Raw genomic sequence first — 20,106 nt, 5'->3', positions numbered from 1 at the left:
TCTACACTCTCTCCTTTGTCACATCTGTAGAAAATCTTAATTTGCGTCTTAGCACGTCACCTGTTTTTGTGCTCACTAACTACCTAGGCCTGCCTAGGTGCACTTATACGTCCATCATATTGTCTTTATCTGAAAAATGGGAAAGGTTGGTTCTCAGGGTCAGCCAAATGTTTTTGCGTAGCTAGCTAGTCAGAGGGCCTCCAGGGATAATACTCCTGTATCTGTCTTACCCTACCTGATGTGGTTGGTTCTCTGGTGGTGGGGGCGACATGACATGCTCTTGACCCATCCTCTGTATCTAGCTATCGCCCTATATCACTTCTCCCCTATGCCTCAAAACTACTGGAACAACACGTCTACCTTGAACTGTCCTCCCATCTCTCTTCTTGCTCCCTCTTTGACCGCTTACAATCTGGCTTCCGGCCACACCATTCCACTGAAACTGCCCTAACTAAGGTCACCACTGACCTTTTAACCGCCAAGAGCAAGCGACACTACTCTGTTCTCCTCCTCCTCGACCTGTCGGCTGCCTTTGACACAGTGGACCATTCCCTATTATTACAGACCCTCTCATCCCTTGGCATCACAGACTTGGCCCTATCCTGGATCTCATCATACCTAACAGACCGGACATTCAGCGTCTCCCACTCACACACCACCTCCTCACCTCGCCCCCTCTCTGTCGGAGTCCCACAAGGTTCAGTCCTTGGGCCCCTGCTCTTCTCCATTTACACCTTTGGCCTGGGACAGCTCATAGAATCTCATGGCTTTCAGTATCACCTCTATGCTGATGACACACAGATCTACATCTCTGGACCAGATATCACCTCCCTACTAACCAGAATCCCTCAATGTCTGTCCACTATTTCATCCTTCTTCTCCGCTAAATTTCTGAAACTTAACATGAACAAAACAGAATTCATCATCTTTCCCCCATCTCACGTGACCCCCCCAACGAACCTATCCATTACAGTAAATGGCTGCCCACTCTCCCCAGTCCCACAAGCTCGCTGCCTCGGGGTTATCCTTGACGCTGATCTCTCCTTCAAACCACATATCCAAGCCCTTTCCACTTCCTGCCGACTTCAACTCAAAAATATTGCACGAATCCGTTCATTCCTCAACCAAGAATCTGCAAAAACCCTAGTCCATGCCCTCATCATCTCTCGTCTTGACTACTGCAACCTCCTGCTCTGTGGCCTCCCCTCAAACACTCTCGCACCCCTCCAATCTATTCTAAACTCTGCTGCCCGACTAATCCACCTGTCCCCCCGCTATTCTCCGGCCTCTCCCCTCTGTCAATCCCTTCACTGGCTCCCCATTGCCCAGAGACTCCAGTACAAAACCCTAACCATGACATACAAAGCCATCCACAACCTGTCTCCTCCTTACATCTGTGACCTCATCTCCCGGTACTTTCCTACACGCAACCTCCGATCCTCACAAGATCTCCTTCTCTACTCCCCTCTTATCTCCTCTTCCCACAATCGTATACAAGATTTCTCTCGCGTATCACCCCTACTCTGGAACCCTCTACCACAACACATCAGACTCTCGCCCACCATCGAAACCTTCAAAAAGAATCTGAAGACCCACCTCTTCCGACAAGCCTACAACCTGCAGTAACCACCGATCAACCAACCGCTGCATGATCAGCTCTATCCTCACCTACTGTATTCTCACCCATCCCTTGTAGATTGTGAGCCCTCGCGGGCAGGGTCCTCACTCCTCCTGTACCAGTTATGACTTGTATTGTTCAAGATTATTGTACTTGTTTTTATTATGTATACCCCTCCTCACTTGTAAAGCGCCATGGAATAAATGGCGCTATAACAATAAATAATAACAATAACAATGCTGGTCTACAGCTCCTTCCCAAAAGGATTACTGTCAGCCTACTCCTAAAAGTTAATGTCCCCACTATCCACCAACCACAATCCTGTGTCAGCTTCTTATGTCACTACATGTGATCTTGTCTGGACAGGATTCAGTGTAATTCTCTTAGGTCGGGTTGTAGCACGGGTCATACAAGTGTTAGGGCCCAAATCCTCAACTATACCCTGGAAGGCATCACAGCTATAATTGACAAATCTTTGTTCACTGTAATATATATATTTCATCCATTCAACATTTTTATTAATCTGCACCTGTGGGATTATAGAAGCAATGCCGGCATAAATCTGGTTCTGGGCTTTAAACTGGTCAGGCACCCCCCTTGGCACTCCAATGGTATCAATATATATACTAGTGGATCTTCTTCATAACTCATGTGGAGCTGGTCAAAACTTCTCCTCTTTCTGGTAGGTTCATCAGGTGTCTTTGGTGTACATATATTGTGTATGTTTAATTAGCAAATCAGTATCTAAAGAACTGTTCTCTTTGCAGAAACTTGTCTCGAAGATCCCTACTGGTGTACCTGTGGTGTCGTGGGAATTATAGCAGGTGTAATTGTCAGCTAATACGGTTACTTCTCCTGGGACCTTTAGTTTAGGTTCCTTATGAATCAGTGGGACGTAATCTGGGCAATCAGTGGACTTCAAACCTTTCAACAGATTCATGACACAGGCAGTGGTGTCATCAGGAAAAAGCAATGCATGTGTGTATAGGTGTGTATTCGCAGCAGCACAAGCAATACATCCTACAGAGATATTCTGGACTCTTACATTGTATCTCACCCATTCTAACCATAGGTTTTTCCTTGGGGCTGTTTGTGTTTCTATGGAGAAAACTTCTTGCCAACTGAGACCTGGAATGGGTATCACTTCATTAACTACATTTTGCAAACGCTCACCTGGGCCTGTTTTAGGTGTACTGGTAACAGGGGTCATGGTTGGTCTGAAGCTAATATCCTGGAGCTGTATATGGCCTAAATTCCCATGGTATCCACTACTAAATACATAATTATAATGCCTTCCCAGTACAAATGTCTGCAGGTCAGCAGATTGGGGGCTTTCAAGATTTAGGAGGAGGGGGTGACAACTTTTACCCCATTTACAGCCCCTAAGTGGTTGCAGAAGGGCTGTTAGATGCATTCTCCCACGAAGACTCCTACCCGTCCCATCCTTGGGAACATGGCTTCACTAGGTTTATATCCCCAATCATCTCCCGTATTCCAGGCAGCATCTGACCAATAATAACAGTTATTGTTGTCATTTCTGGTAACACACATATAAAACTGGATGATCCCCTTTACCACCCGTTCAGTCTCAAGGCACTTGACTACATCACAGAAATCAAATCGCCAGATATTTGCCGGGGCTGTCCGGTTTCCCCAGAGAATAGTGGGACTAGAATTCTTATATTTACAATAGGGGCCGAAGAGGTAGGGGCGAGGATGGCCCTCAGTTCCAGGATCAAAAACAACAGCAACATTTCCCTTCAGTCACTACTGTGACTAAACACTGGTTCGGTCTCTTTTACAGTGTGAGGCGTGGATCCAGGTGTTCTTTCCTTCAAATTTTACTGCAGTGGGGGTAACCAGGATCACCGTGTGAAGTCCTTCAAATCTCGGCTGGAGACAATCTCTGCGCACAAACCTTTTCACATACACCAGGTCTCCTGGCACAAAGGGATGGTGTCCAGGAACCTTGTCTGGGTCTGGAAGAGAACTGAAGACAGTTAAATGCACTTTGGCAAAGTGTCCATGTAAGGCCTGCACATAGCTAGTCAAGTCCTGGTACTTGAGCTGCAACTGTTGTGGAAAGAAACATTCAAGATTGGGGCTCCTGCCAAACAGAATCTTATACGGTGACAGTCCTGTCTTCCTGTTTGGGGTATATCTTACTGGAAACAAAGCTAGAGGAAGGCATTCTGTCCGTGGTTTACCAGTCTCTATCATTGCCTTCTGGATTTTAAGCTTAAAAATTCCATTTAGTCTCTCCACTCTTCCACTACTCTGTGGATGGAGTATGCAATGCTTGACTTACCCCCAGTGCTGCCATTACCTCTGACATGATCTCTCCAGTAAAACGGGAACCCTGATCGCTTTCAATGACTTCAGGAATTCCATACCTGCATATGATCTCAGCCATCAGTTTCTTCGCCGTTTTCTTAGCCGTAGCTTTGGCAACTGGGTAGGCTTCTGGCCAACCTGAAAATAAATCAATGCAGACCAACACATTCTCATACGTCCCTACCCTAGGTAACTGAATTTAATCAATCTGCAGTCTCTGGAATTGGTTAAAGTGGCCGGGGAGTGTGTTTGGATGGGGTTTTCACTGTCCTACCCTGATTATGTGTGGCACATATCATGCAGCTCTGTACCTGCCTTTCTGCGCAGGTGGAAAACCCGGGGGCAATCCATTGTTTCTGTAGGGTGTCACACATGGCCGTCTTCGAGTGGTGCACATTCCCGTGCAGAACCTGTGCCATCATTGGGTACAGTACCTGTGGTAGGCAGACCTTTTCACCCCTCCCCCATAGTCCGGTAACGGTATCAGAGCAAGCCCCTATCTTTTGCCACCTATCTTTCTCCTCCTTACTTGCCTGTTCTTGTAACCGGGCTAAGATGTCTTTCAACACAAGTGGAAATGGTGGGGTGTCTAGGTGATGTACTCTAGAGGCCACAGGAGTGCTTGCTGCTTTCTTGGCAGCCTGGTCTACCAGTGCTTACCCTTTGTCCGTCCATTAGTGCCTTTGGTATGTGCCTTTTCCTTTATGATGCCTGTTTGGGTGGGAAGCTGTAGTGCATTCATAAGTTGCTGGACTGCCTCAGCATATTTAAAGGGGTGGCCATTTGCTGTCAGGAAAGCCCTGGCTCTCCAGATAGGCCCATAACCGTGTGTAATGCCAAAAGCATACCTGGAATCAGTGTAGATATTTACAGTCTTACCTTCTGCTAGTTTGCATGCTTCTTGTGCAGACATATGAGCTGGCATTGACTCTGCCTTGATTTTCATGTCACCTATATGTCACCTACTCCTCCCCCCTTTGGATCCAGGGGAACTAGAAGAAAAGTAGCGGGGTTCAGGACAGTGCACCTTTTCAAAGTCACATTAGTAGACATGAGAATAACACACTGAAGTCGCAGCTGTCCAGCCATGGACATGTGGCTAGGTTGTACTTGGTTAAAGATACTATGTACATCGTGTGGGGTGTGGACCGTCAGTGGATAATCCAAAACAATCTCTGAAGATTTGTGTAGCAATAGCTGGACAGACAACACAGTCCAAATACAGGAGGGACTTCCTCTTGCCACCGTATCCAGGCGGCCGCTGTAATAAGCAACAGGTCTCTATTTGTCTCCATGAAGCTGAGTCAGCACACCTGTAGCATGTCCTGCATAGGTGAGCTCTGTCTGCAAGGCAGTCTGCAATACTGTACGGCAGTGCTCGGGTGTCTTGTAATCATATATAGGGCCTGCAGTGTGTAACACTATATCACAGGGCAGATTCCCTCTTTGGGTGGACATAGCGTCTCCTGGATGCAAGGGGCCATAAGTGACAAGGTAGGCCTGACACTCTTGAGCTATGACTGGCCCCCCTTTGGCATAACTGTCCACGTCAATTGTCATCCCTGTTAAATGAATGCAAACAGAACTGGCAATCTGGGTGTAATGGAATGCTGAAGAAGACATTGGCAAGATCGATAACCATGAACCAAGCAGCATCCTGAGATATCTGGGACAAAAGAGTATGTGGCTTAGGCACCACCGGAGTTTCTGGAACAGTAACCGCATTAAATACCTGTAGATCTTGTACCAGCCGGTACACAGGGGATTGGCTGGGTGGGGTCTTTTTCTTAACGGGAAACAAGGGTGTGTTACATGGGGAAACACAGGGTATCGGGGCACCATTATCGAATAACATTTGTATTTGCCCCTTGAGACACTGCTCCTGATCATATTTCCAAGGATATTGATGGACTTTAGAAAAAGGGGCACCAGGTTTGAGAAACACTTTTACTGGTTCTACAGGCATTATTGGGGGAGAATCTGGGTCTATCAGGACCATCATAACCGTAGGAAGGGCAAGTAGGATACACATCTCTTTATATTCATCTGCATAGGAGTTATATAACGCAAGGACCATCTGACCATCTTGGAATTATATCCTGGAGCAGAACTGTAATAATAAATCTGCCCCCAGTAAATTTACCGAACATATAGAAAAAAATTACGAACTGAGCAGTAACTTCAGGGAAAGGTCCCACAGGGATAGGTTTTATAAGAGTATATTTATTGGGTCCGTCATCTACTCTAATTAAAACAAGCTCTTGATCTGAGAATTTGCATGGCGGGGCTGGGGAGAGAGATTCCCAGACAGAGTTAAAGGCGTATTGGAGTGTGAAGCTGGACTTGCATGTACAATAGGAGGGGGGCAGAAACTGGAGTCTGTTACATGGAGATAAGAAACACTGATCTCGCAGCTGCAGCGATGGGGGCCAGTGAGCGAGCAAGAATCACTACGGCTAGTGATTTAACCCCTGCCTTTCTTGCTGGGCTAAATTCTTTTGAAAAAAAAAAAACTCTTTACTATTTTCAATATATCATCCGGAGTGGAAATCTCAATATCGGGTCTACTACAAAAAAGGTATGAATGGGCTTTTTGTTACAGTGAGAATCCCAGATCTTCAAACACTACCATAAGACGCCCATAGAACTTCTCGGCAATCGAGGATATATATTGCTGTAAGGGGCACAGGGTTTACAGTCGGGAGTAGAGGCTTAATTTCCTGGGGAGGGACCATATTATCTAACAGGGAGCCCCCCCCTGTTGATCTTCAATTTGCTATATATCAACCACTCAACTTGATACAGGTAATTACCAATCTTTCAATTACATACAGTACTTATTGCTTTAAATACAAATCTCTCAGTGTGTATTAAACCAAGGACAGAGAAAACTTTGGAATGCAATACATGGTTTCCCGTCCCTCTAGCCCGCAGCGCCGAGGGGAAAAATTGCAAGCAGGTCGCGCAGGGATTCACTCACCCCCTCCCATCTAGTAACGCGGAGATAAGAAAAAATCACTGCATTCCACAGCGCTGAAGGGAGAGCAAGAGCCCAACTCCATACCCCCCTTCTCCAGCACGTAGCGCAGATAAGGAGAAAGAAGAAGAACTGACAAAGAAATCTCGCAGCGGTCTGCTCAGCCCCTCCCCTACAGTACACAGCACTGATACAAAGCTCCGTATCCTCTACAGTCACAAATTACAGCAGGTTTCAGACCTAATTTCTACAAAACTTTCCTATAATCCTCCGTGGTCTGGGCGGAGCCCCAAGGACGGCACGTACGCACACACACAAGGCAGGTCTCCACCCAGGTTGGATTCTGCACAACACAAACAGGACACACCTACACTTCTGGAGATCTCTTTCCGCCGCCATTACAGGGCACTGGCTGAGACTGCATTTTCATCATCAGTGGCACGGCGGCCATTTTACAATCTATAAGATCACAGTTCAAAGGCATTTTATAACCAAACACGGGCTCTGTATTGTCTGATCCTTCCTCTCAACCTATTTTCATCCTTTATTCTTTAAGCTTCGCGCAACTCGCAGATAAGCTTCTTGACTGTCTCTTGCCCTCCCGTGACCATTGTCTTGACTTCCACAGCATCCTCATCTAACTTGTGGTGGCACGGACTTCTACTTTAAGATACGCAGCTTGGCTCCCAGGATACTATGATTTTCTGCAGTAAAACCACTGGCAGCGATCTTCAACACTGAGTTCCACAGTACGGAGCCTCACATTCGACGTACTAGGAAAAGAGCCTCGCGCTCAATATTTCCATCCCTAACCTGAACAACAGTGATTAACAGACTATCCTGCCACGATATCCCAAACAGTCGGGAGGCAGCCTCCTAATGAGACCCCTCCACAAAAATATAGGTGGTCCCCTCAAGGAACGTCTTAAGTTACCTAACTAGACAGGTGGTCCCCTCACGGAACGCCTTATTTACCTGCCTGGACAGGTGGTCCCCTCACGGAACGCCTTATTTACCTGTCAGCACAATATCACAGAGGCTGCGTCTCCTATCCCTTTCTCTAAGCTGCCCCACAATCTACAACTGGCTCAATTTTTCAGTCCACTTCACTACTAGACAATAGTCACGGGTAGGATGGTTGAATGGAGTACAATGACCGGTGGGGGAGGTGTGGTGTACAGAGGTCGCACAGGATGCGACGTCTCTCAGTTGCTGGTTCAGAGCGTGGCACAGGATCACGTTTGATCTCACCACTCGATCATTCACCTCCCGGACCCAAGGAGACTACAGACAAACCAATAACGGCTGAGACACTAGCAAGTGTGACATATACAATGTATATGATCGCCACTTACCGCGTGCAGAGGGTGATCAGTCCTCGAGGTCAGCCACTACGGGTATCATCCACAGACATCCAGGCATGGGTCCAGGGGGCCTCGGATCGCTGGCCACGCCCCACGTTGGTCGCGCCAAAATTGTCGGGGTCGTAAAACGACAATTACCCTTCCTTCACCAGTCATTCCCAATTAATATGTGTGCAGGGCATCTGGTACCGGATAAGAATAAATCAGACAGGTAGCTGGTTCAAACTTAGTTAATGCCCCGTGCATCCACACATGTCTGCAGCGGTCACACCAACTGGCTTTATTCTAAAATACACAATACTATATTGAGTGTTAGGGGAAGGCGTGCATTAGGCGGGGTTTAAGCTAGCATCCAATCTTTCTGATTTGTTCTGACGTCTTCTGGTGGATTCCTCCTTTTCTTCACATTCCTTAAGTTTCGTTTCTGAGGAAATGGCTTAACCCTTCGGTCACTAACCTGAAACGAAACTGAACTCTGGCGACCATCTTTAAATACAATTACATATGCATTAGCTAGCAGATAGGAAAAACTTATTGTTTTACAGTATAAGAGTATAAAAGTACAGAAAGATATATAAGAAATATATTTTCACCTTGACAGTATTAACCTAGGTAGTGCATTTCAAAGAATCGGCGCAGCACGTGTAAAGTCTTGGAGACGGGAGTGGGAGGTTCTGATTATTGAGGATGCTAACCTGAGGTCATTAGCGGAGCAGAGGGCACGGGTAGGGTGGTAGACTGAGACCAGAGAGGAGATGTAGGGTGGTGCTGAGCCATGGAGTGCTTTGTGGATGAGGGTAGTAATTTTGTACTGGATTCTGGAGTGGACGGGTAGCCAGTGTAATGACTGGCACAGGGTAGAGGCATCGGTGTAACGGTTGGTGAGGAATATGATCCTGGCAGCAGCATTCAGGACAGATTGGAGAGGGGAGAGTTTGGTAAGAGGGAGGCCGATTAGTAGAGAGTTACAATAGTCCAGACGAGAATGAATAAGTGAAACAGTGAGAGGTTCTGCAGAGTCGAAAGTAAGAAAAGGGCGAATTCTAGAAATGTTTTTGAGATGCAGATAAGAGTGAGCCAGTGATCGGATGTGGGGGGCGAATGAAAGCTCGGAATCAAGGATGACCCCAAGACAGCGGGCATGTTGCTTTGGAGTAATGGTGGAACCGCACACAGAGATGGCAATGTCAGGCAAAGGTAGGTTAGTAGAGGGAGAGCACACGAGTTCATTTATTGACAGGTTCAGTTTCAGATAGAGGGAGGACATGATGTTAGAGACAGCAGTAAGACAATCACTGGTGTTTTCTAAAAAGGTTGGCGTGATAACAGGAGCAGAAGTGTATAATTGGGTGTCGTCAGCATAGAGATGGTACTGGAAACCAAATCTACTGATTGTTTGACCAATAGGGGCGGTATACAAAGAGAAGAGGAGGGGGCCTAGGACTGATCCTTGAGGAACCCCAACAGTAAGGGGAAGGTGAGAGGAGGAGGAACCAGCAAAACATACAGTGAAGGATTGGTCAGAGAGATAGGAGAACTAAGAGAGAACGGTGTCCTTGAGGCCGATGGAGCGGAGCATAGTGAGGAGGAGCTGATGATCCACAGTGTCGAATGCTGCGGAGAGATCCAAGAGAATTAGCATGGAGTAGTGACCATTAGATTTAGCTGTTAGTAGGTCATTAGAGACTTTAGTGAGGGCAGTTTCAGTAGAGTGTAAAGAGCGGAAACCAGATTGAAGAGGGTCGAGAAGAGTTATTTGAGAGATAGCGGGTAAGACGGGAGTGGACCAGGCGTTCGAGGAGTTTAGAGATAAAGGGAAGATTAGAGGCAGGTCTATAATTAGCGGCACAGTTTTGATCGAGGGATGGTTTTTTAAGTAATGGATGTATGATGGCATGCTTAAATAAGGAGGGAAAAATACCGGAAGTGAGGGAAAGGTAGAATATTTTTGTTAGGTGAGAGGTGACAGCCGGGGAAAGGGACTGGAGATGTGACGGAATGGGGTCACTGGTGCAAGTGGTCGGGCGAGAAGATGCAAGGAGCCTGCTTACTTCTTCTGTAACTGGTTCAGTCAGAGAGTGAACTAGATGCAGTGGAAGAGGGAGGACAGTGCATGGTATGAAGAGATTGGGAGATGATTTCCTGTTGAATGTGGTAAATTTTTTCTTTGAAGTAATTGGCCAGATCGTCAGCGCGGAGATCTGTGGTTGGGGCCTGCTCTCTTGGGTTGAGTAGGGACTGGAAAGTGTCAAAGAGACGTTTAGGGTTATTTGACAGTGAGGTGATGAGAGTGTTGAAATAGTTTTGTTTGGAGAGGTGAAGGGCAGAGTTGTATGTTTTTAGCATGAACTTATAATGGATGAAATCTTTGGGTAGATTAGATTTTCTCCACAGACGTTCGGCGCACCTGGAGCACCGCTGCAGGAAACGTGTTTGCAGCGTGTGCCACGGTTGTCGCCGTCTGTGCCGAGTTGTTCTATGTATAGGAGGTGCAGCTTCATCCAGGGCACTTTGCAGGGTTTCATTGTAATGCAATCAAGACAAGTCCTGGGCACCTCATTTCACATGCGAATATTAAAAGAAAACTCTTAAAGGTAAGGTGAAAAATTGCTGCTCGTTTAGATGGCAGTGCTTTATTTTGTAGAATTTCACTGATTAAGATCTAGTACAGTTTAAGGAGATGCAATTGACAAAATTTTTACATATGTCAATGCACTATAGTAAAATATGTATTAAGTAATAGGTAAAATTTCATGCTTTTAACCCCTTCATGACCCAGCCTATTTTGGCCTTAATGACCTGGCCGTTTTTTGCAATTCTGACCAGTGTCCCTTTATGAGGTAATAACTCAGGAACGCTTCAACGGATCCTAGCGATTCTGAGATTGTTTTTTTGTGACATATTGGGCTTCATGTTAGAGGTAAATTTAGGTCGATAACTTCTGAGTTTATTTGTGAAAAAAACGGAAATTTGGCGAAAATTTCGCAATTTTCACATTTTGAATTTTTATTCTGTTAAACCAGAGTTATGTGACACAAAATAGTTAATAAATAACATTTCCCACATGTCTACTTTACATCAGCACAATTTTGGAAACAAATTTTTTTTTTGCTAGGAAGTTATAAGGGTTAAAATTTGACAAGTGATTTCTCATTTTTACAACAAAATTTACAAAACCATTTTTTTTAGGGACCACCTCACATTTGAAGTCATTTTGAGGGTTCTATATGGCTGAAAATACCCAAAAGTGACACCATTCTAAAAACTGCACCCCTAAAGGTGCTCAAAACCACATTCAAGAAGTTTATTAACCCTTCAGGTGTTTCACAGCAGCAGAAGCAACATGGAAGTAAAAAATGAACATTTAACTTTTTAGTCACAAAAATGATCTTTTAGCAACAATTTTTTTATTTTCCCAAGGGTAAAAGGAGAAACTGGACCACGAACGTTGTTGTCCAATTTGTCCTGAGTACGCTGATACCTCGTATGTGGAGGTAAACCCCCAGGTGCTTCACAAATTGATCCGTAAAAATGAAAAAGTACTTTTTTTTCCCCAAAAAATTATTTTAGCCTCAATTTTTTCATTTTCACATGGGCAACAGGATAAAATGGATCCTAAAATTTGTTGGACAATTTCTCCTGAGTACACCGATACCTCGCATGTGGGGGTAAACCACTGTTTGGGCACATGGTAAGGCTCGGAAGGGAAGGATCGCCATTTGACTTTTTGAATGAAAAATTATCTCCATCGCTAGCGGACACCATGTCACGTTTGGAGAGCCCCTGTGTGCCTAAACATTGGAGCTCCCCCACATGTGACCCCATTTTGGAAACTAGACCCCCAAGGAACTTATCTAGATGCATAGTGAGCACTTTAAACCCTCAGGTGCTTCACAAATTGATCCGTAAAAATGAAAAAGTACTTTTTTTTCACACAAAATTTCCTTTAGCCTCAATTTTTTCATTTTCACATGGGCAACAGGATAAAATGGAGCCTAAAATTTGTTGGGCAATTTCTCCTGAGTACACCGATACCTCATATGTGGGGGTAAACCACTGTTTGGGTGCACGGCAAGGCTCGGAAGGGGAGGCGCGCCATTTGACTTTTTGAATGGAAAATTAGCTCCAATCGTTAGCAGACACCATGTCGCGTTTGGAGAGCCCGTGTGCCTAAACATTGGAGCTCCCCTACAAATGACCCCATTTTGGAAACTAGACCCCCCAAGGAACTTATCTAGATGCATAGTGAGCACTTAAAACCCCCAGGTGCTTCACAGAAGTTTACAACGCAGAGCCATGAAAATAAAAAATTTTTCTTTTCTCAAAAAATGATTTTTTTAGCCCACAATTTTTTATTTTCCCAAGGGTAATAGGAGAAATTGGACCCCAAATGTTGTTGTCCAGTTTCTCCTGAGTACGCTGATACCCCATATGTGGGGGTAAACCACTGTTTTGGCGCACGTTGGGGTTCGGAAGAGAAGTAGTGACGTTTTGAAATGCAGACTTTGATGGAATGCTCTGCGGGTGTCAGGTTGCATTTGCAGAGCCCCTGATGTGCCTAAACAGTAGGAACTCCACACAAGTGACCCCATTTTGGAAACTAGACCCCCAAGGGAACTTATCTAGATGTGTGGTGAGCAATTTGAACCCCCAAGTGCTTCACAGAAGTTTATAACGCAGAGCCGTGAAAATAATAAATGTGTTTCCTTTCTTCAAAAATATTTTTTTAGCCCAGAATTTTTTAATTTTCCCAAGGGTAACAGGAGAAATTTGACCCCAAAAGTTGTTGCTCAGTTTCTCCTGAGTATGCTGATACCCCATATGTGGGGGTAAACCACTGTTTGGGCAGATGCCGGGGCTCGGAAGGGAAGTAGTGACGATTTGGAATGCAGACTTTGATGGATTGGTCTGCAGGCATCATGTTACGTTTGCAGAGCCCCTGATGTGCCTAAACAGTAGAAACCCCCCAGAAGTGACCCCATTTTGGAAACTAGACCCCCCAAGGAACTTATCTAGATGTGTGGTGAGCACGTTCAACCCCCAAGTGCTTCACAGAAGTTTACAACGCAGAGCCGTGAAAATAAAAAATCATTTTTCTTTCCTCAAAAAAGATGTTTTGGCAAGCAATTTTTTATTTTCACAAGAATAACAGGAGAAATTGGACCCCAATATTTGTTGCCCAGTTTGTTGTGAGTATGCTGGTACCCCATATGTGGGGGTAAACCACTGTTTGGGCGCACGTCAGGGCTCAGAAGGGAAGTAGTGACATTTGAAATGCAGACTTTGATGGAATCGTCGGCGGGCATCACGTTGCATTTGCAGAGCCCCTGATGTGCCTAAACAGTAGAAACACCCCACAAGTGACCCCATTTTGGAAACTAGACCCCCCAAGGAACTTATCTAGATGTGTGGTGAGCACTTTGAACCCCCAACTGCTTCACAGAAGTTTATAACGCAGAGCCGTGAAAATAAAAAATAATTGTTCTTTCCTCAAAAATTATGTTTTAGCAAGTATTTTTTTATTTTTGCAAGGGTAACAGGGGAAATTAGACACCAACAGTTGTTGCCCAGTTTGTCCTGAGTACGCTGGTACCCCATATGTGGGGGTAAACCACTGTTTGGGCGCACGTCGGGGCTTGGAAGGGAGGGAGCACCATTTGACTTTTTGAACGCAAGATTGGCTGGAATCAATGGTGGCGCCATGTTGCGTTTGGAGACCCCTGATGTGCCTAAACAGTGGAAACCCCTCAATTCTAATTTCAACACTAACCCCAACACACCCTTAATCCTAATCCCAACTGTAGCCATAACCCTAATCACAACCCTAACCCCAACACACCCCTAACCCCAACACACCCGTAACCCTAATCCCAACCCTAACCACAACTGTAACCCCAACACACTCCTAACCCTATCCGTAACCCTAACCACAAGCCTAGTCTTAACCCTATTTCCAACCCTAGCCCTAATTCCAACCCTAATAATTCCAACCCTAACCCTAAGGCTATGTGCCCACATTGCGGATTCGTGTGAGATTTTTCCGCACGATTTTTGAAAAATCTGCAGGTAAAAGGCACTGCGTTTTACCTGCAGATTTACAGCGGATTTCCAGTGTTTTTTTGTGCGGATTTCACCTGCGGATTCCTATTGAGGAACAGGTGTAAAACGCTGCGGAATCCGCACAAAGAATTGACATGCTGCGGAAAATACAACGCAGCATTTCCGCACGAAATTTTCCGCACCATGGGCACAGCGGATTTGGTTTTCAATTGGTAGACATGGTACTGTAAACCTGATGGAAAACTGCTACGAATTCGCAGCGGCCAATCCACTGCGGATCTGCGGTCAATCCGCTGTGGATCCGTGGCCAATCCGCTGCGGATCCGCAGCCAAATCCGCACTGTGTGCACATGCCCTAACCCTACCCCTAGTTCTAACCCTAGTTCTAACCCTAGTTGAAAAAGAAAAAAAATATTTTCTTTTTTTTATTATTGTCCCTACCTATGGGGGTGATAAAGGGGGGGTCATTTACTATTTTTTTTATTTTGATCACTGTGATAGGTTTTATCACAGTGATCAAATTATATCTGGAACGAATCTGCCGGCCGGCAGATTCGGCGGGCGCAGTTGTGAATTAGACTTTTTGGCTCCCTCTTGTGGTCACTAGTGGTATGACTCTGGGATTGTTTTTTTTCTGTTTGGCACTCACCTGGGTCCTTAGTCCAGGGGTGTCGCTATATTAACTTCCTGGATCCTTAGTCCAGTGCCTGGCATCGTTGTAATCAGATCCTTCTGTTGCTCCTGTCTGCTGGTCCTGGCTCTTGCAAAATTAAGCTAAGTCTTGCTTCTTTGTTTTTTGAGTTACTTGCTTTGCTACTATTTTTGTCCAGCTTGTACTAAATGTGATTTCTGACCTTGCTGGAAGCTCTAGGGGGCTGGTGTTCTCCCCCCGGCCGTTAGACGGTTCGGGGGTTCTTGAATATCCAGCGTGGATATTTTAATAGGGTTTTTGCTGACCATATAAGTCATCTTACTATATTCTGCTATTAGCTAGTGGGCCTCTCTTTGCTAGATACCTAGCTCATTTTTATGTTTGTCTTTTCCTCTTACCTCACCGTTATTATTTGTTGGGGGCTTGTATCCAACTTTTGGGGTCTTTTCTCTGGAGGCAAGAAAGGTCTTTCTTTTCCCTTCTAGGGTTAGTTAGTTCTCCGGCTGGCGCGAGACGTCTAGAACCAACGTAGGCACGTTCCCCGGCTACTTCTATTTGTGGTGCTAGGATTAGATATATGGTCAGCCCAGTTACCACTGCCCTATGAGCTGTTTTTTTTGTGTTTGCAGACTTGGTATTGATTCCTGAGACCCTCTGCCATTGGGGTCATAACAGGGCGCACTGCGCATGTACCCGCCATTTTGGAAGATGGCGGCGCCCATGGAGAAGACGGATGGACACCGGGAGCATCGGTAAGTATAAGGGGGTGGAGATCGGGGCACGGGGGGGGGGGGGCGTCAGAGCACGGGGGGAGCGGACAGGAGGAAGGGGGAGCGGAGCACAAGACGGAGGGGAGCGGACCACAGATCGGTGGCTTGGGGGGGCGATCGGTGGGGTGGGGGGGTCACATCAGTGTTTCCAGCCATGGCCGATGATATTGCAGCATCGGATTGTAATATTTCACCAGTTTTTTAGGTAAAATATTACAAATCGCTCTGATTGGCAGTTTCACTTTCAACAGCCATTCAGAGCGATCGTAGCCACGGGGGGGTGAAGCCACCCCCCCTGGGCTGAAGTACCACTCCCCCTGTCCCTGCAGATCGGGTGAAATTGGAGTTAACCCTTTCACCCGATCTGCAGGGACGCGATCATTCCATGACGCCACATAGGTGTCATGGGTCGGATTGGCACGGGTTTTCATGACGCCTACGTGGCGTCAAAAGTCGGGAAGGGGTTAAATTTATATAGTTATAGCTGCTATGTTACAGGTTGGTACAGGAGAGAAAAGAGCCATGAAGTTTGCTATCTTGCGAATTTGGCGGCAACCGACCGACCACTCAAGCAACTGCTACTTCTGCAAAGTGGATCCTGCCAAACGTCGCACAGGCAAGAATGCGCCTCAAATCATTTTTCCGGACATTCCTTCTTCCACTGCCCCAGTACCACACTGCCCTGAGATGCCTGTTCCAACTCCCCCGAAGAGGGATCATCCACCTTCAGGAAAAAGCTGCAAGTCTGACAGCGAGGAAGATATTGGAGATCGAGATTACGTTTTCACAGATGCTGTTTATAGAAGGCCATACTTTCCTAACCATAAAAACGTCAACAATCTGATCAGAGACCTTCGTCTTACCAAGTCCAATGCTGAGCATCTGACATCCAAGCTCAAGCAGTGGAACTTGATGGATGAAAGCGTGCAAGCCACAGATCAGAGAAAGCATCACCAAACATTTTCCAACTTCTTCAGTCGGGAAGATGGGTTGTGCTTTTGGAGCAATGTGGCACAATAAATACAACATTTTTCTGGCTTGTGGTCATAAAATCAAAGCTGGTGCTGAATGTAGTCGTTTTTCTATAGTCTTTAAACATAAGCAGTTGAACTATTACACTTGGAAGCCAGGAATAAAAATTGTGTTACTTAGTGTAATGGATGGATCACGGTATGGCCGGATCTACATTGGATATGCTGTTTCCCTCCTTGAAACCATAAGAGCAGAACCTCTGGCGCCACATGTCCATCCAGGAAGCCGAATGCCATGTTCTAGAAGAAGCCTGCAGACATGCTAAAGACCAAGCTGCCACCATTTATACAGACAGCCGCTATGCTATCACGGCTAAGGACCTACAGGAGCTTCTCACAAAATTAGAATATCATCAAAAAGTGACTATTTCAGTTCTTCAAAACAAAATGTGAAACTCATATAGCCATTACAGACAGTGCGTTCTATTTCACGTGTTCGTTGCTCTCCTGGTGGCTCCGGGGTCGGGTTTCGTTGCTCTTCTGGTGGCTCCGGGGTCGGGTTTCGCCGCTCTCCTGGTGGCTCCGGGGTCAGGTTTCGCCGCTCTCCTGGTGGCTCCGGGGTCAGGTTTCGCCACTCTCCTGGTTGCCTTAGGGTTGTTTCGTAGCTCTCCTGGTGGCTACGGGGCCAGGTTTCGCTGCTCTCCTGGTGGCTCCGGGGTCGGGTTTAGTTGCTATCCTGGTGGTTCCGGGGCCGGGTTTCGTTGCTCTCCTGGTGGCTCCGGGGTCGGGTTTCTCAGCTCTCCTGGTGGCTCCAGGGCTGGGTTTTGCCACTCTCCTGGTGGCTCCGGGGTCGGGTTTCATTGCTCTCCTGGTGGCTCCGGGGTTCGTTGCTCTCCTGGTGACTCCGGGGTCGGGTTTCGTTGCTCTCCTGGTGGCTCCATGGTCGGGTTTCATTGCTCTCCTGGTGGCTCCAGGGTCGGGTTTCGCTGCTCTCCTAGTGGCTTCGAGGTCAGGTTTCGCCGCTCTCCTGGTGGCTCCGGGTTTTCCCGCTCTCCTGGTGGCTCCAGAGCTGGGTTTTTCTGCTCCTGGTGGCTCCGGGGTCGGGTTTCGCCACTCTCCTGGTGGCTCCGAGTTTTGCCGCTCTCCTGGTGGCTCCAGAGCTGGGTTTTTCCGCTCTCCTGGTGGCTCCGGGGTTGGGTTTCGCCACTCTCCTGGTGGCCCCAGGGTTGTGTTTCGTAGCTCTCCTGGTGGCTCCGGGGCCAGGTTTCGCTGCTCTCCTGGTGGCTCCGGGGTCGGGTTTAGTTGCTCTCCTGGTGGCTCCGGGGTCGGGTTTCTCAGCTCTCCTGGTGGCTCCAGGGTCAGGTTTTGCTGCTCTCCTGATGGCTCCGGGGTCGGGTTTCTCAGCTCTCCTGGTGGCTCCAGGGCTGGGTTTTGCCGCTCTCCTGGTGGCTCCGGGGTCGGGTTTCGCCGCTCTCCTGGTGGCTCCTGGGTCGGGTTGCGCCACTCTGCTGGTGGCTCCGGGGTCGGGTTTTGTTGCACTCCAGGTGGCTCCGGGGTCGGGTTTCGCCGCTCTCCTGGTGGCTCCGGGGTTGGGTTTCGCCGCTCTCTTGGTGGCTTCGGGGTCGGGTTTCTCAGCTCTCCTGGTGGCTCCAGGGCTGGGTTTTGCCGCTCTCCTGGTGGCTCCGGGGTCGGGTTTCGTTGCACTCCTGGTGGCTCCGGGGTCAGGTTTCATTGCTCTCCTGGTGGCTCCGAGGTTGAAGTTCGTTGCTCTCCTGGTGGCTCCGGGGTCGGGTTTCGTTGCTCTCCTGGTGGCTCCGGGGTCAGGTTTCGCCGCTCTCCTGGTGGCTCCGAGGCTGGGTTTCTCAGCTCTCCTGGTGGCTCCAGGGCTGGGTTTTGCCGCTCTCCTGGTGGCTCCGGGGTCGGGTTTCATTGCTCTCCTGGTGGCTCCGGGGTTGGGGTTCGTTGCTCTCATGGTGGCTCCGGGGCCGGCTTTCGTTGCTCTCCTGGTGGCTTCGGGGTCGGGTTTCTCAGCTCTCCTGGTGGCTCCGGGGTCGGGTTTCTCAGCTCTGTTGGCTCCGGGGTCGGGTTTCTCAGCTCTCCTGGTGGCTCCGGGGTCGGGTTTCATGCTCTCCTGGTGGTTCCGGGGTCGGGTTTCGTTGCTCTCCTGGTGGCTCCGGGGTCGGGTTTCGTTGCTCTCCTGGTGGCTCCGGGGTTGGGTTTTGTTGCTCTCCTGGCGGCTCCGGGGTTGGGTTTCGTTGCTCTCCTGGTGGCTCCGGGGTTGGGTTTCTCAGCTCTCCTGGTGGCTCCGGGGTCAGGTTTCTCAGCTCTCCTGGTGGCTCCGGGGTCAGGTTTCATACTCTACTGGTGGCTCCGGGGTCAGGTTTCATACTCTACTGGTGGCTCCGGGGTCAGGTTTCATGCTCTCCTGGTGGCTCCGGGGTCAGGTTTCATGCTCTCCTGGTGGCTCCGGGGTCGGGTTTCTCAGCTCTCCTGGTGGCTCCGGGGTCGGGTTTCATTGCTCTCTTGGTGGCTCCGGGGTCAGGTTTCATGCTCTACTGGTGGCTCCGGGGTCGGGTTTCTCAGCTCTCCTGGTGGCTCCGGGGTCGGGTTTTGTTGCTCTCCTGGTGGCTCCGGGGTCGGGTTTTGTTGCTCTCCTGGTGGCTCCGGGGTCGGGTTTTGTTGCTCTCCTGGTGGCTCCGGGGTCGGGTTTCGTTGCTCTCCTGGTGGCTCCGGGGTTGGGTTTTGTTGCTCTCCTGGCGGCTCCGGGGTTGGGTTTCGTTGCTCTCCTGGCGGCTCCGGGGTTGGGTTTCTCAGCTCTCCTGGTGGCTCCGGGGTCGGGTTTCTCAGCTCTCCTGGTGGCTCCGGGGTCAGGTTTCATACTCTACTGGTGGCTCCGGGGTCAGGTTTCATACTCTACTGGTGGCTCCGGGGTCGGGTTTCATGCTCTCCTGGTGGCTCCGGGGTCAGGTTTCATGCTCTCCTGGTGGCTCCGGGGTCGGGTTTCTCAGCTCTCCTGGTGGCTCCGGGGTCGGGTTTCGTTGCTCTCTTGGTGGCTCCGGGGTCAGGTTTCATGCTCTACTGGTGGCTCCGGGGTCGGGTTTCTCAGCCCTCCTGGTGGCTCCGGGGTCGGGTTTCTCAGCTCTCCTGGTGGCTCCGGGGTCGGGTTTCGTTGCTCTCCTGGTGGCTCCGGGGTCAGGTTTCATGCTCTCCTGGTGGCTCCGGGGTCGGGTTTAGTTGCTCTCCTGGTGGCTCCGGGGCTGGGTTTTGCTGCTCTCCTGGTGGCTCCGGGGTCGGGTTTCTTAGCTCTCCTGGTGGCTCCGGGGTCGGGTTTCTCAGCTCTCCTGGTGGCTCCGGGGTCGG

Source organism: Ranitomeya variabilis, chromosome 7 (genome assembly GCF_051348905.1).
Source record: "Ranitomeya variabilis isolate aRanVar5 chromosome 7, aRanVar5.hap1, whole genome shotgun sequence".
Taxonomy (NCBI): domain Eukaryota; kingdom Metazoa; phylum Chordata; class Amphibia; order Anura; family Dendrobatidae; genus Ranitomeya; species Ranitomeya variabilis.
The sequence above is the reverse complement of the archived record's forward strand: the minus strand, read 5'-3'. Positions refer to the sequence as shown.